A 17,717-nucleotide genomic window follows, 5' to 3' on the forward strand; every position below is an offset into this window, starting at 1 on the left:
TTAGAAAAGACTAACATAGCTTTCATTGGACTACAGATTACATTTGCTTTCCAAATGAAATTGTGAAGCAAAGGGATTTGATTTACTAGCTTGAAGGATGAGGTGTCATTTGTAATTCTTATGTTCCTAGTTGGCAGTTTTATGGGAAAAATAATTGAAACTGCAGATGTTCTAATGTTGATGCTTAAAGACGATGCAATGGAGAAAGGGCAATAACACATCTCCATTTCACTTGCTAAATTCCATGCAAACTGGGCTGAGTAAAATACTCAACCATAGACTTTTGGACTGGAAAACATCGAGCACTATTAATCACAGCACAAAGGAATGACTCCCCTGGTTCATGGAGAGCAAAGGCAGCAGTGCCAAAAGAGCAGAATCTCTGGACCAAGCTTCTGTGCACTGAGAAGCTGCAGTATAAGTCCCTCAGCAGAGAGGGATTGAGTCCTGCTCCCAGAAGTCCTGTTTTTCACACACACAACCTTCTTCATCCCAGACTTCATAAATTCCTGCTCATACCCCAGTCTCCAAATTCTTTCAGCTACCGCCCCACACATTCCTCTTGCACATCCAAGGCCACCCTGCAGTATCCTCAAAGCCCCGATCAAGCACCTATGGCCCTATATAGCCCCACTCACTGTTTCTTCCCCACGCCACAGTCTCCCTTCATGTTCCATGTTCTACTTACCCAAATGGAAAGCTCCTGCTGTCTAGCCTGCTTCCCTGGCTTACGAGAAGTGTGTGCAGAGAACCTGTGGTTGGTCAGGGAAATTGGCAGGTAGCATCAGAAAATAGAAGTAACTGACAGATCTCAGCTTTTCCAGTGCTTAATCTTTGCAATCAGGTTGTTGTGATTTAGGGCTTTATGGGCCAGCTTCTGATGCCCTTATTTATGTTGAGAGGCACCAAATTCCACTTGTGGGGTACGGTGCTACCCTGTCTGAACAAGGGTGTCAGAACCTGGCTGTATGGGTTTAATTCTGCAGTCCCAAAAGTAGCTTATGTCTGAGATATAATCACAGTGTGTGTGTGTGTGAGCGAGAGAGAGACAGAGAGAGAGAGGACTGCGGTTGTTTAGCTAGGGGAAACTACATGAATGAAAAAGCTGTCATTGGTCATTTTCATAAAGGGAATCTTTCTAAATGTTTATTCTGCAAAAGTTAGTAAAGATTTGACTGAACCTATTACACTGCATATCCAATTGTCCTTAGAAGGGATGTGCCAAATTTGGAAACTAAAGTCAATTATTAAAGTAAAAAAACAACAACATAGGGATTATTTCCCACTGCTGCAAGAAGAAGAGGGGGGTTGAATAATATTGTTGATCATGGAGGATAGTCTGCCATTTTGTTCTCCAGCCAATAAGGGGTCATTAGAAATATGAATAAGGGGATGCATTAGGACCAGGCAATGTCAGATAATGATAAACTATTTTCACAGATGAGCAGGGCCGGCTCCAGGCACCAGCTTTCCAAGCAGGTGCTTGGGGTGCCATTCCGAATGGGGTGGCAGTCCGTGTCCCATGGCGGCAATTTGGTAGAGCCGCCCCTGCAGATGAGAGAACTAAACAGGTGGAAAGACCCAACAAAATGTGTTTCTGTCGCTTAAACCACAACTACAATGCCTCCTGAAGCCTCATATTTGTGGAGAAATGAGTGACAAAGAGGGAATGGAAAATTCTCCAAAGGGACAATTATCTGAGGTATGGTGATGTTCCACATAAAGGTGCTTGGCTAAGAGATTTTCACAAGGTTAGCACAGTGTGTACTTAGTATTATACAGAGCATTGTATGCTTCCTGTTAAAATACTCATTCTATAATAGGTTGGGCTTATCGTCTCATTGTACAGGTGCTGACTTGTCTCATTTTTCCATCAGCCGGTTGGTTGATTTGGGTGCTTTGGCTCTTCAGCTAAAACATTTTGCATCTATCAGTTGAGCCCCATATAAAACCCAGCCTCGGATCCTGCAGTGGTAGTAACAAGAGGAGGGAGAAATGGGAAAGTATGTGTATTTAAATAATTTAATAGGTGGCCAAATGTGTTTTGGAAGAAATTCATCTGGGCTCAAGAAGCTTAAAAATAACTGAACTATGATACCAAATGTCTATGGACTCTTTTAAAAGATTAGTTTCATACTGATGAAACAGTTACTGTTTTCCAGTGATCATTCTACAGACATAAAGTGATATAGAGCTGAATAAGAAGATATAGAAGGAAGGACAAAATCTATAACAAAGCTGTAAAGCTCAATATTCAGATGCTGAGTTGCTGAATACAAGATAAAACACATACTTGCGGTATTTTAAAAGGGTAAAAAAGAAACCAAGTTTGGATCTGATCCTACAGTCTCTTACCCATGTGAGTAGTGTCTTCTAAACCAATAGGGCTACTTGTGGGAGTAAAAAATACTCGTAAGATTAAGAGCTTGCAGGATCTAGCCATGTATTTGTGCTATGAAGCATTAAAATAAGACATCCTCTATATTGATTTACATTGAGATTGTTAGACTTTTACATTAGAGATCATACAGACATTAGGTACAAATGCAATATATATTAAAATATTTCCATATACAATAGCAAGTGCATCTGTGAAAAACAAACGATAGAAACAAAAGTTACAGTGTTCTGTCAGAAAGGTAGTATGCTTCTTTATATTAGTAAAAAGGCTGATTAAAATGTATTAACACATGTGGAACAGCTTGCTGTTTGATTCTTTACTATAAAGCCGTGATGTTGTATGATTAAACTATGACCATGTATATCATTGTTCCTATCACTGTTATACAATTGCAACAAATCTTGTATAAAATATGTCATGTAAGGTATCAATGGAAAAGTTACAATCTATCAAATACGATTATCCTGTTGTATGCATATCATCTTTGAATCTAAAATTATGAATATTGACTATGAATCAGTATTTCAAATGTGTTTGTTCATAGGGTAACACCCACAAGTTGTTTACATCCAGTCTAGCCAGCACATTGTGAATGGACTGTTCAAGTTGATGGCCCATTAAAGGACACTAAGCTTGCACAATAGACCATAAAAGAAGTGTGACCCTTTCTGATGGGCTTTCTTGCGGAGGTTTTAGCCAGAGTATAGATAATGGCTGCTTTTAGGACTCATCGAAGCATTCAAGGCCATGTGACTTGATTATGGGTCCCTGGACTCCATCTTGTGCCTGTAATTTTCCACAAACTAAGACTGAGAGCAGTCCCTTCACATGGAAAAAGGTATTAAAAACTGTGGAAGCATCCCCATTTTGCCTCTTTCCTGCTTCTGATCCCTGGACTATGGACTTACACTAAAAGGAGCATTCCAACCAATGGCCTGAGGACCTTCCAATCTTCTGGAGGTTACCAGAGACTTTACAAATTAGTAGTTTATTCATCATTGCTTCAAACCTGATACAAGAACTTTGCAATTATTTTATGTATACGATTCCTTTGACCATTTAAACTCTCTCCTCTTTCTTTTCTTTTATAAATAAACCTTTAGCTATTAGATATTCAAGGATTGGCAACAGTGCGATTACTGGGTAAGACCTGAGTTATATATTGACCTGGCTATGTGGCTGATCTCTTGGGATTAGAAGAACCCTTTTGTGATGGGTTAGACCCCCTTCCAGGGTGCGACCTGATGTACTGGGATTTCCCTGAGCCTGCCTGGGCTCCCTTACATGGTTTTGCTGAGCCAGGCTCTCCAGCATCCTCCAACACACAAACACAGGTAGCGACACACCCTGCTATAAAATCACCCAGAGTCTGCAATCAGCTCTGCATGGGAAGACTCAGCTAGGAAATTGCCCAGCACTCAAGTGCACCCCCTCTGGAGAGTAAACCCAAAATTGTATTGTCTTGTGTTGTGCAGAAAACTGTACAGAGTAAGCTCATGAAATTTGCTCCTTCCCTCAATGTGGAGGAAGATATGCACAGCTTTTTGCGCCTCCTCCTACCCCCCTGCCCATCGCTGGTTATGAATTGCACAAACTGGGTTTTAGAAAACAAAACAAATTTACTAACTACAAATGATATATTTTAAGTGATTAAAAGGGATAGCAAACAGATCAAAGCAGGTTACTGAGCAAATAAAACAAAACACACAAACTAAACTTATTACAGTAAATTAACTGGTTAATAGTAGCAAATTCTCACCCTAAATGTTGTTTTTTGCAGCTTGCAGAGTTTCTTGAAGGTAAACTGCACTGCTTGCAGCTTAAGTCTCCAAGTATTCCTTTCACAGGCTGACCTTTATCCCCTGGGTTCAGCCCCTGCCCCCCCTCCCCAGCTTAGTTCCTTTGTTTCTTCAGGTGTTTTCAGCAGTCTTCCTTCTTGTGTGGGGAGGCAGTGGAGAAGAACCCTGATTAACTCATTTTCCAGCCTTAAATAGGATTTGCAAATGGAGGGAATCCTTTGTTTCCCAGTTTGACCCCACCCCCTCTTAATGGAACAACACTAGAAGTCCAAGATGGTGTCTAGTATCAAGTGACATGATCACCTGACCCTGCAGTGTCAAAGCAGCATCCCAGGAAACTTCTCAGGAAGGAGGGAGATTAGCATCTTCAAAGTCCTATTGTCCTTCCTAATGGCCCATCCAGGCTGATTGCATGCTGTCTGGTGGGGTTCCCCAAGTACATACACAGTTGTAATTGGTACATAGTTAATATTCCTAACTTCAGATACAGAAACGATACAGACATACAAATATGATAATCATATTCAGTAATCATAACCTTTCCAAAGATATTTCACATGACCCATCTTGCCTAGAACACATTTTAGTCATGCCATATTCATATCATAACAATATCTCAATGAAGAATATGGGGCATAGAGTCTTTGTTTGATTAAACTCATGTTCAATAACCACTCATCATTAAGTCTAGTGTCTGGGTGGTGAAACAAGAGCTGGGATACCTAAGGAGAGTACATTTCTGACTTCCTATTAACCAGTGTGGTCAAGTAGAAGTTTTTTTTGTTATTGGCTTGGCATATCTTATGGGAGAATAACCACCAGCTTGGCCTGGGTCTGCCCCATTTCTCAGCAGTTTGTCCTGAATCTGGTATTCTCAGCTGTGACCCACTGAGGCACGGTAGCAAAATCACTTTTTCTGGAGATTCTCAAGGTGTCCCTAGAAAGGTTCTTAGCCCAGAAGTCAGTTAGCAAAAAGACAATGTGCTATAAAATTGGTTTCCTAAAATCATCCTTGTATGAGAGAAAGTTTGTATAAAGGGTTTTCTAAGGTGAAATCATGAGAGGGAGTTAAAAAACCTACTAGTAAGGCATACTGAATGTTATTTTTTCATGAGTTACAGTATTTTTTTCTTTATTTTCAACTCAAGATGGGAGAAAGTAACAACATGGGAGAAAAAAAAGATAAATGGCTTTGAAAAAGTGCCATGAGGAATGATTCTCATGGGAATAAATACAGTGGACTCTCAAAGAGAGGAAAATTCACCCCAGTTTAGAGATTGCACCCAAGGCCCTCTGCACCACTTAAAACAGAATGTTAGTGAGTCTTAAATCAGGCCCGGATTAAAGGCAATCCATCGCTCAAGGTACACCCTCCTTGGCTGTGCCAACATATCATGGCCATGCCTCCTCATTAACCTGCCCCCCCCCATACATCTAAGGGTAATAGTACCGGGGTACCTGCCCAAGAGCAGTCAGTTAGACTGCTGTGAGGTTCACCACTATAATTCTTTGAGCAGTCTGGGCTCCCACAGACTGCTGTTCCCTGTTGTCCAGCAATCTGGGATCTGTCCAGCAAAAGAAGGTCTTAGCTTCTGCATGGGCCCCTTCTGACAATATCCCTGCTGAAACACAATGGGGTGGTGGTAGTAAGAGACCTACCCCTACTCATTGGGGCTCTTGGGATAGTGTTGATGGGCCCCTAATTCAGCAGGTTTCAGGACTAACAACCCGAAAAGGAGTATGGGAAGTTCAGCCCTTTCAGAGCTATTATTCCAAGTTCTCTGTCCACCTAGGCAGATATTTGTGGCGTCAGCTACACCTGGGGCACATCTTTAGGTTTTATTCACAACCATGGTTAGGGGAAACATGGATTGGGGAAACATTTTTTTTAAATGAAAGCTGAGATTCTGAATTCCTTCAATGACTCCAGGAGCTGGGGATCCATTCATGGGCCTAAAGTGCATTGGACTTAATCCAGTCCTGATTTAAGTCAGTTTGAAGGCCTTGCATAGAGCCTTTGCACTGGGGTGACTCCTACCAAGAATCAGTAAAAGTGCCATAGCTGATCCTCTCACTGAGAGGCATGCCTCCTGTGCTACACTCAGCACAGGAACTCAGGATGGGAAGCAAATGTGGCTTGAAAACTACCTCTATACTTGGTCCTACATGGGCTGTTGGTGTGTGGTAAAGAAGCTTCAGGACTGCTATAACTTCTATTCTAATAAAACTGCCCTATAGGCCCTGATCTACATACGAGAATAGCTGGAGAGCAACACACACCTCCTTTTTGCAACATACTCCCCTCACTGGGGGCTGTGATTTGGGACATATAGAGCACAATGACAATCCTTGCATGTTGGAGATATTATGTGAGGCTGTTTCTATAAAATTTACAGCCCTTTTATTTAACTGAAGAAGTATGAAGCAGCTGTGGTAGACCACAACATCTGGTCTATTATATGCATTATCACTTTGTCCATCACAATGGGATAGGATTGAACTGGAAGAACAGATGAAAAGACCAGTCCAAAAAGGCAGCATGTCTCTGCTTAAAATCAGGAAACATTTCTCTTACATTTTAACTAAAATTCCCATTTTATAAATAAAGACGCTTTATTTCAATTATTGATGTCTGGTTTTATTTCAAGCCAGCATCAATGATTACTTAAATTGATCTGATTCTGCTTTGTGTAAGAGGGTAGATGAGATCTGCTTCTTTGCTTATTAAACCGGTATTACTCCAAAGATATACTTTTCCTTGACGTGTGTGCATGTATATTTTATATATAATGCCTATGTTTATGTGCTGTATGTGTGAGTGAGTATTTTATACACACATGCATATGCATGTGTGCATAATGTAATGTACATTTACACACACACTCACATAAACACACACATAGTATCAAGGAAAAGTAAATCTTTGGAGCAACACTGGTCTATTAAGAAAATAAGCAGATCTCATCTACACTCATATACAAAGCAGAGACAGATCAGTTTTAAGTTACTGTTGATGTCAGCTACTTGAAGTAAAACCAGACGTCAATCCCTAAAATGAAGCTTCTTATCATACTTGGCATCAATGCAGACCCTGTGAAAATCTCAAACATGGGTCTCAATAATGGAGCTGATAAACCAACCAAAGAAAACAGTTTCAAAAATCCAGTTTCTTGTAGCTCTACTGCTTTCACTTCCCAAACAACTGAACTGCAAATGTCAATGTTTTCTCATTACACACTCGATGGAAATATCCCAATCAATCTCTCAACAGGAACAGTTGCCTGCACAAACACCACATCTGAAAGTGTTCTTCTTCTAACTTAACAACAAATGAGCCTTTATTAATTGCCTTCTGATTCATTTTTCAGTCTTTGAACAAGGTGTTTAGTTTCTGTATTTATTCTACTGTGAATATTCAATATTAGTTGCAAATGTTCTGTACTGTTATATTTCTTCCTTCATTACATTAGAGTAATTTATTGTATTCAGTATATAGCTACTCTAAAAGGAAAGCAATTTTTAGTAGCACAAATGCTATCCAGCAGTAAAATTCAAATATTTGTGCTTGCAGTGAAATTCACCCATCTTTTGGATGGCCAATGCAGGACCTTCTATTTCATCCAAGTCTTGTATAAGCTCTGTGCCTCTCCTACATGCTTTTATAAAAGTCTCCATCGTAGATCTGCATAGACTAGTCAGAAGGAAGAAGATGGGTCATGAGAGAAGCTGTGTATCCATATACATGTAGATCCAGTAGCAGCAGATCCCAAACCCTACACATCTTTTCAGGCAGGCATTCGGCTCATGCACATTTTTGTAATGAAAGAGAATGTACAGGAATAAGAGTTCAAAGGCAGGCAGTGTTTAACAATATCCCTAGCCAATTCAGCACAAGGTATGTACTATCACAGTTAGCAGCTGTTGTGTCAGTGGCCCAAACTGAACAAGTGAATGAGTGTAAATTATCCTACCACATCCAGAAGGTGATCGGGGTTGAGGATAATAAGATGGGAAAGTGTAAAACATCTGCATCCAAATTAAGCTTGTCCTATAATTAGAAAACTCAAACCTTTCCTGCCCCAATATTCGTTAAGAAAAAATAATAGTGAATAAATGCAAATTTCCCTAGATGACAAATATGTCTGTAAGATTATTCTCGTTGACTTCAACTCCCATGTAAATGACACCTCTTCTGGATTACTTCACAATCTCATATTTATCATGATAGCCTTAACACTACCTACTACTAGGTGGTTGCTTGCTCAATTTATCAGTATCAGTTGTTTGAACTGGGTATAGAGATTTCACATTTGTCATAAACTCACCATCACCCCTTTCTGTTTGAAGTTGGGAAGTATCTTTCCTGTGATGGAAACAGATCATTGTTAATGTTCTGTCCTGCAAGAGTGATGGAACCAGTACATTTCCAGTAGGCTCCCCCGGGTAATATCATTGACCAGTAAGCTGACTTGTAGCCAAAATTCATGCCCCCTCATTAGTGTGGTGCTATATTGCACTACAGAATGGGCTCAGCAGCTGCCCTTACTGTTGAACGAGAAGGGGAATGCTTTAACACACCTGTTCATTTGAATGAGGTCTGTGATCATTTTGGCATTGAAGCTCCATAAAGGCATTAAAACATGTTTCAGAATAGTATTCAGTTGACTACTCTACTGATGGCCTGGTAGGACTTTACAACATTCATTGGCTTTTGATTATTAGTACAACTGTTCCTAAATTTCTTTTCCTTTAGTCCATCTTCATAGGTCCACCAAATTACAGAGACGGTGTACACCAGATGATTCAAGAGAGAAGACTGTGGGACCTATTACTTGCCCCTGGTGTACTTAATAAAAGCCTTGATTCTCTTGGACACAGCTTGCTTAGCCAGTTCCCCTGGCGGCAGCAGGAGCACAGGAGTCTGGATCTCTTGGGAAGTGATGGTTGAGGGCTTGTTTTAATACATCAGGCAGGATGCCTCCCCAGCAATGTCCTCATTGACGAAAGGGTTCATAATGCCCATTGCCTTAGAAGAAATGTTGGGTTAGTGTGAACCTGCTTCCACACTCTGTACATGTAGATAGAATAACTCTTCTTCCTTGTCTTGCACCACTTCTTATCTCCCTTTTTCTGAGTCTCAGTCACCACTTTCTTAGAGCTCGTTTTGGCAGCAGCAACTGCAGAATTTGGTGGATCAAGCATTCTGGTTTTTGAAGACAGTTCACTCAATGAAATACAGAAAGAAAAAGCTGGAGTGCTGGTGGCAAAAATCTCACTCCAACTTAGACTAACTGTGACATAGAAAGCTCTTGAAACCCTTCATTGTTACTATGCAAGAGGCAAAGAAGAGTTTTTTAATTTCTATTATAGAATCTGCAAAGTCCTGAGGAGTGGAGCTATTCTGGGCAATTGACAGCCTATTTTATCTGGACAGTTTCCATGTGGGGTCAGAGTCCCTTTTTTTTTTTTTTTGCTTTGAGTAATTTTCATGTTACTACATGGTTAAAATTGTTCTGATCTGGACAGAGCTGCCTGATACCCTGGAGGGCAATGTCTGGCAGGGGAGAGTGCTCTGTCTGCTCTGAATTTTGACTAATGCCCATCACTGAGGTCCCAGTTTTTGGCTGTGTGATTTTATTTTTTATGTCTGTTTTATTTTATGTGGGCATATTGAGTTGTGGGTTTATTATGTGCTGATGATCGTAGGATGACTATGTTATACTTTGCTATGTTGTAATGAGGCCTGGTTGGGAATCTTTGTATTTTATTTGTATTAAGGATATCTATCCATACTAAGTTTTCTCAATCATTATTTACCACCTAGTAATCAGATAGGCAGCTCATTACATTCAGATTATTAAATAAATCAATAATAAACACTCAGTTGATACTTAATTGCACTCGATCACAGAATAATATAGAAGGACTAATTAATTACATCTTCCTTAGTTAAGATGCAGTGCTTCCTTTCTCTACAGGTATTAGTCACCAAGGGCCATATAGGGAAAGAGATGCATTTATGTTTGTTTTGCCTTTAAATCATCTTTCTACTCTATGCTTGTCTCTACTAAATAGATATCTTGTTTTTAGGAAAGAATTGATTAGTCTGGGATTCACACTGGTCATTCATCTTTGAAGAGAGAGGTGAGCAGGTGTCTATATCAGAGAGTCCTGACAAGTTCCAAGGGCCTGTGCACCTAGCCACTGTACTCTGCCGTCAATCTAAGAGTGGTAGAATTGCAGGATTCAAGTGAAAGGGGTGGGGCAAAATGACCCAGACCATGGAGTTACTCTGAGAAACTAAAGAAGGGGCAAAGGAACAGGGTGGCCAATAAACCTTTTACATAGTGTAAAAAAGTCTAATTAAATAGCAACTTTATTGGACCAACATAAGCAATTACTGTATCTATTGCATTACTTAGTGCTTCAAAGCTGGATAGGTATCATCATCACACTGAAGCATGTTTCTCAGGGTAAAACCATTCTGCCTCTACAATGAATTGGTAGACGAATATTTTCATGATAAAAGTTCTACATGTAAAAGAAAAGTCCTTAAATGAATTAGAGCCCAATTCAATTCCTACTGAAGTCTGCAGCAGTTTTACCATCGACTTCAATGGGAGCTGGTCCTAAGACCAGAATCTCCATTTATAACCAGCTTCAGAAACATTGTTGTACTCCAGAGGTCTTGCCCAACATCCTCCACATGTACTTGAAGAAAGTCATCACTGATGTCTGTGGCATTGTTAACTTAACACAATGGAACTAGAGATGAGTGTCACTTACGTCAGCATGAATTTGAAAACCTCCCAATCTATATCTCTGCAAATACCATAACTGACACTAACAGCAGTTACTAACACTATATTGATACTTGTGGCTTCTATAAGTCTAGGAAAATAGCTTCAAAATACATTCTGAAAACCATTTGGAAAAAGAATCGAGGCAAAGCATTTTGTCACCAACATTCTGAATCTGCGAAAAACCTGATCATTTTTCCATTTTCTTTTCCTCAGAGTCTTAATAGGTTTTGGAATCCATTCCAGAGAAACCTTCATTTAATCATCCACATTAGCTAGACTAATTACAATTTTCAGTACCTGACACTCCCAGACCTCCAAGCAGAATTACCTTGAAGTGTTATTTGTACTAGGCTGTTAGTATTCAGAAGACGTTGCTTAATTTCTGCTGAACTCCTGAGATTTGATAGCCATAATGTCTTTTATCTGACTTTCACTTTCTTTCAATAAAGAAACTGACGTAGTATTTTCTTTGAGATGTATAAACCTATCAAAATGGATAGCATCTGAATGGCAGAGCACTAGAACTAATAAAAATCAGTGACTGTGTGATCAAAAGCTTGTCAGCCATATTTATCTGTCACCCATATTATTTGATGTAGAAATATAGCTAGACTTTGCTAATTATTTTTGTGCATTGGTTTGGTCATTTAAAATGTTATGTTCTTTAAATTATTGCATATGATTTTAATTGTAAGATAGCATAAAGGTCTTCAATGTCAACAGTAAACAGAAAAAAGAGCAAAGGTTGTCTTCTTGAAAGGCTGACACTAAGACAACAATTTTAATATGATAATTTTTTCATTAATGGAAACCTTTGCTATTAAAATATGACTAGCCTGGGATATTAAGATATTAGAACATTAAGCCCTCTGTGTCAGTTGTTCTGGAGATATGCTGCCCTAGTTATAGCTGTGGGAGGCATTGTGCCTCAGAGAGAAGCTCCTAAAAAGTTCAGCCATTGCACTGCACTTACAAAGGCTCTCCCCGCCACTGATCAGTGTACATAGGAGGGGTGGCAGACTTGCCCCTTCCTTTTCCCTGTCCCTATGTACTGGCTAGTGCCAACAGAATCAATAACCTTGAAGAGGCCTTGTTCTACCTGAGCTCATGGATTCCCATTGTTCCCATCCTGCCCTGTGACCTTTCCCTTCCTTATACCTTCTCCATCAAATGTGCCTTTTGTAGGATATTTGAGTCCCCCTTCACCTCCCTTTTGTCACCATGCAGGGACTAGGCAGAATCTGGTCTTTAATGGGCAATACAATGCCAAAGACTGTAATTTTCAAAATGCTATGAGAACCCCTTTCTCAAAGGCCACACTGGGAGCCAGCTTTGGCTATAAACAAGATAATTTCTCTTCCTCTAAACTTCCAAACTGTTCTCTCTTTCACCAGCAATGTATCACAATGAAGGATGTGTGATGTGGATTGCAATAGAGGATGGCACATTGTGGAGAATGTGTGATTCCCTGTCAAGAAGCAATGCAGTTTTCAAGCCAGAGATTAACATTGGATTTGGACTATCCTTTTTTATTAATCAAGTAAAGCAGCTGTGCACAGCTGTTGCATCACTGAGAATTGTAGAGGCAATTTCCCAGGAGCAAAAGGGCTGCTCTTAATTAGCATGTATATTTACATATATTTGCATATGATTTTAATTGGTGATACATGAATGGTTTTTATTTTCCATGTGTATACTACTTCTCTGGAATTAACGTATTTGAAGGGGGACATGCACATTATGGAAGTGGATATGTGTTTGTGAGGACACTACAGGTTTGATTATAGCTTGATACATCTGTTCACAAATACAAACACTCTGAGCCCCAATTTTCAGAGGTGTTGAATGCCCACAGCTCTCATTGACTTCTATTTTGAGTACTCAGCACTTCTGAAAAACAAAGCCATGTACTTCCAAAGCAACTTGTAGAAATAGCAGCTCATCAATCTCCTGTTTCTTGAGCATATGTTGGAAAGTTGGAAAATGGAAGGGGAAGCAATCTCACAAGTAGCATTATTTATTTTATTTTATTTTATTTTATTTTATTATAGCACCTACTAACCTCAGTCCTGGACAAGGACCTGATTGTGCTGGGCACTGTACAGATGCAGAACCAAAAGACTGGCCCTGTGCTAAAGACTGTAAATTAAATTACATTAACTGATGATTTTCCTGAAGCTGGAGATTCAGGTTATTAACTATAGTAAGGGGATGGGAATGGAGCCTTATTAGGTTTTTTGGTTTGGGTTTAAAGTTTTTGGTTTAGACTGAACCAGGGTCAGAGTTTTACGTTTGAGAGCACCAAAATCTTCTGAGCCATTCTCATGTAAACCCCAATGAAGGAAATCCCATGGGATTCATTGTTCTTGTGAATTTTCTGCCATCTTGGGCCACATAGAAACTGAATACCTAAAACAGGAACCATCTGATTTTGGATCCCTGATAGATCCAAGTTCACAAGGGTAAGGCTGAAATCCAAACTTCACTCTCCCCAGAACTGGAGGAATGTTGGATGTGAGCTTCTGGTTCGGGTCTGTTTTTAGTCTGGTGTGACATCCATGAGACATGCATTATTATACTCTCTAAGCATCTCAGCATGTCAGTCCTTCTCAGTTAAAAATTTCTGGATCTTTTCTAAAATGGAACAAACTTTACCAAAATCTTCCTTCTGCTGAGCCACTCTGTTATACATCTCATAAAAGTATGGGTGAGCAGAAAATTCAGCTTTTATTTCCTCAAGGAAAATCTTAAACTGAAAGTCATTTAGGCCACAGGATCTAATGAAATTTCTGTTGTGACAGTAAGAGTTATGACATTATTGAAGCATAAATCATTCCTATACATGGACAGTGTAATACTAAACTAATTGTTCTAAGCAATCACCCAGACAGACAATTAAATGTTATATCATCCCTTCATTTGTTTTGACTATTGAAGAAGCACCATGTGTTGGGATGCCAGTAAGTCTAAAGAAATCCACATTTTTCAGAAATCCCTTGAGAAGGTTGAAGCCCTTTGGTCCTGAGAAACCAGATCCACAAAATCTACATAGACTTCAAAGAAAAATATAAGTTCCACCCTGAATGTGCAGTCAAGTAGATTTGTCTTGCTATGTTCTTAACCTATAATGTAAAGTAATCAAATACATCTACGATTTAATAGTCATTCCACTTCATTCTCAAATTTGCAAACTTTGGCACTGTTGTTGGACACTACTTACTACTTTCAAAAAGAGATCTTCTTGTCAACTGTTGAGAATAGGCCATTTCCACCTTAATTGAATTAGCCTCGTTAGCACTGACCCCCCACTTGGTAAGGTAACTCCCATCTTTTCATGTGCTGTAATATTTATACTGCTTTCTGTATTTTTCACTCCATGCATCTGATGAAGTGGGTTTTAGCCCACTTATGCCCAAAAGCTTATGCCCAAATAAATTTGTTAGTCTCTAAGGTGCCACAAGGACTCCACATTGTTTAAACTACTTTTGTAACTGATTGTTGTGGCAATTTCAACGTGATCAGTGACCTTTTGGAGCTATTGCTATTGGGTACAGTGTACAGGCAAGAAGCACATTTGGGGTGTTTACTTCCATACTCATTGAACTGACTTCAGTTAACATAATAGTGTTTCTTCACATAAATTCTTTGGGCACAGCTATTATTACATTGTTTAGTAGGCACATTCCAGAAACTTTGTTATTGACATCAGAATACTCTATCCATAGTCTTAGTGTTCATGATCTGATTCCCATATTTTAATTTCAAAGTTCTTTTTTTTCCAGAAAATTGTTTAATGTATTGAACGTCTGTTGATAAGCCACTCTTTAATATGCCTCCATCCTACATGACTCCCCCAGCAGCACTTCCTTTGTAATATATTTTTCAATTTTCCCATTGGGTCTAATGATCATGGAGAAGAAGCTAGAACTAAATATAATGTCAATGGCACCAATGTGTAGATTCTGTTCTTTCCTGTCCACATTACATAACTGAAGTAACAAAATTCAGAATGAGATGGGAGAACTTGTCACCATCGTATGTCCACCCAGTCGAGTATTTATCCAATTTTAATTAGCTATTTAAAATACTTATTGATGAGTGAGGACAATTCTGTTGGGGATTCCCATATTTATCCAAAAGAAAAGACATTAAATGAGAAAAAATTATCCTGCTTTTAATAAAACATGAGGGCATTATGCCTGCTTATTTACAGGGGAGATACATTTCCATTTGAGAAACTTTCCCACCTATTGTAACACAATAAAATATATACTTTTAGAAAGTCATACTATTATACTTAGGATAAATTGCACAACATGCAAAATTACATTATTTTGATTCATGTTATTTAATTATTTTCAATAAGTATGGTGATATAAAGCATAGAAAATGTGTTAGACCATTAATAATACACTGTTTTAATGTACAACCTACAAATGAATAAAGGTAAAAAAAATGGTGAAAATTAACATTTACTTACCATTCTATAGCAAAAAAACCCTAGATTAGTCAAAGTAAACGATTTATTTATTTATTTATTTATTTATTTATTTATTTATTTATTTTGCTAAAGAAAAGAGTTGAAGTTAGCAATCAATCATACAGGAGAAAGTTATTGCTTAAATGAGTAGCACTCAGCTTAATCAGAATTAAACATATTCAGCTTAGCAAAGTGAAGAGCATAAAATGACTAATCCAAAATGTATTTTTAATACCTGCCATGTTTGTTCACAGAGAGAATCATACATTTAATTTAATCCCCCTTTTCACACAATTTCATTGAGAGGAACATGGAAAACTAATATAAAGTGTTCACTCAGCTGCACTTCTCTTACCTTTGCCCAAGAAAGAATAACAAGCGATGAACTTCCCAAACTAGATGCATTTGTTGTAGTCCATTATAAAAAAGTCAGTTCTTAACTTAATCAGATTTATTTCATTTCATGTAGCTATGGCCTTGTTTGCGTCCTAGATTTTCTCCAAGCCACCTCTGCTAAAATTTGTACGTGGACAACTAGGCATTCTATTTAGAGAGTTAAACAGCCTAAGCTCGTTGGTACTTTGAAAGTTATTGGACAAAAACCTGCTCCCCGGCACCAATTCAAGCCTGAATTTTACTCATTATACCAAATTTTCCTCTTATTCGAGTTACATCGGTATAAATCCACTGAGTTGAGTGGATTTACTCAAGATTTATATTGCCATAAATCAGAGCTGAATTTACCCCACCATTTCTGAAGTATGTAGTTATAGCTTCTTTTGTTCTACACTTTCATGTTGTCATAACCTAGAGCAGGATATTACAAACTAAGGGCCAGATTCTAATGCTCTTCTTGACACTGAGTAGGATTTTTCAGCATAAATGATCTCATGGACGTCAGTATCACTATTTGTGCAGTAAAGTGATATTCAGTGTGAGTAAAAGGATCAGAATCTGGGGCAAAAGGCTGATACCTACTGAAAAAGGAAACAGTTTTATTTAAATTAGAGGCTTTCCTAGAAAAAAAAACAGCACTCAGCTCCATGGTCTCCTTGATGCCATCTAACTACCCTTTATTATTATGAGACTTAGCATCTGTAATTATAATTGGCTTGCTCAACAACTTGCAGAATCGGGCCCAATACCTCTAAAAATTATTGCCTACTATAATAAGAAGAGAAATCTGTTTTCCCAGAGTATTATATGAATGATACATAACAGACTATACTGCATATTGCTGTACATTTTACCAACAGTAGGACAGGACACTTTCAACAATGTAGGTATGCGCACGGGACAGATTTTCAAACTTAAGTGAGTCCAATTTAAAATTTTCATTTTATCAAAACTAACATTAGTTTATCTGCTGTGTTCACAAATCTACACACACATTTACCCACTTTAGTGTTTGACTTTCAAAACCTATCCTTCAGTTTACATATGGGAGAAGAAAGTTGCCAAGAGTCAGTGTTCCTGAGTAGATAAACAGCACTTCAGATGCCACTTAAAAATTATACCGGATAAAAGATTGCACCATGCTTTGGTGTACGGGCAATTAGTTTAGAATATACAGGCCGAAGGACGTATTGGATTTATATTTGGTAAAAGAGGAGGGGTTCTTCAACTGGATGGGTCCCCACACAGCCAAGGTCTGTTCAGTCCCTAAACTTTTTGCTTATTCCCTGGTCTGCTTCCTACCCTGGCACCCACCTTCCCCCATGGTTTGCCAGCCTCTCTACTCCTTCCTCCCAGGGAGCAACTGTGGGCTACTTGTCTCTATAGCCCCCAAACACACCTCCCTTCTCCCAGGGAGTGATTGCAGGCTGCCTCCCTGCAGCCTTCTTCCTGCTGTCAGCTCTCTGGCTTTATAGAAGCCCACCTGTTCCACACTGGTGAGCTTCCCCTAATTAGGGCTTTCCTCTCAGCCTTCAGAGTAATAGGCTAATTGGCCCATCTGGCCTCCTTTAACCCCTTCCTGGAGAGTGTGGGAAGGACACCACTGGTCTGGACTTTATTCATATTATAGATGTGATCAAGTCATGATCACTTGTACCTAAGCTCCAATTAATTTTTAGTTCTGTGATCAATTCCTCTTTATCCATCAAAATGAGGTCTCAAATAGAATTCCCCCCATGTGAGATGCAACAATTTTGAGTTAGGAAATTATCTATAATGTTTAGAAATTTCAGGGATGTTTTAATACTGGCAGCTTGAGATCTCCAGCTTATGTCACT

The 17,717-nt window shown here is 39.0% G+C and overlaps 1 pseudogene; it reads right to left on the reverse strand.

Moving 5' to 3' along the window:
- Positions 1-9,028: 9,028 nt before the first annotated feature.
- On the reverse strand, positions 9,029-17,502 carry LOC140905142 (histone H2B 8-like; annotated as a pseudogene).
- Positions 17,503-17,717: the final 215 nt, after the last annotated feature.

The sequence above is a fragment of the Lepidochelys kempii genome, chromosome 1 (genome assembly GCF_965140285.1).
Source record: "Lepidochelys kempii isolate rLepKem1 chromosome 1, rLepKem1.hap1, whole genome shotgun sequence".
In the NCBI taxonomy this organism is placed as follows: Eukaryota; Metazoa; Chordata; order Testudines; family Cheloniidae; genus Lepidochelys; species Lepidochelys kempii.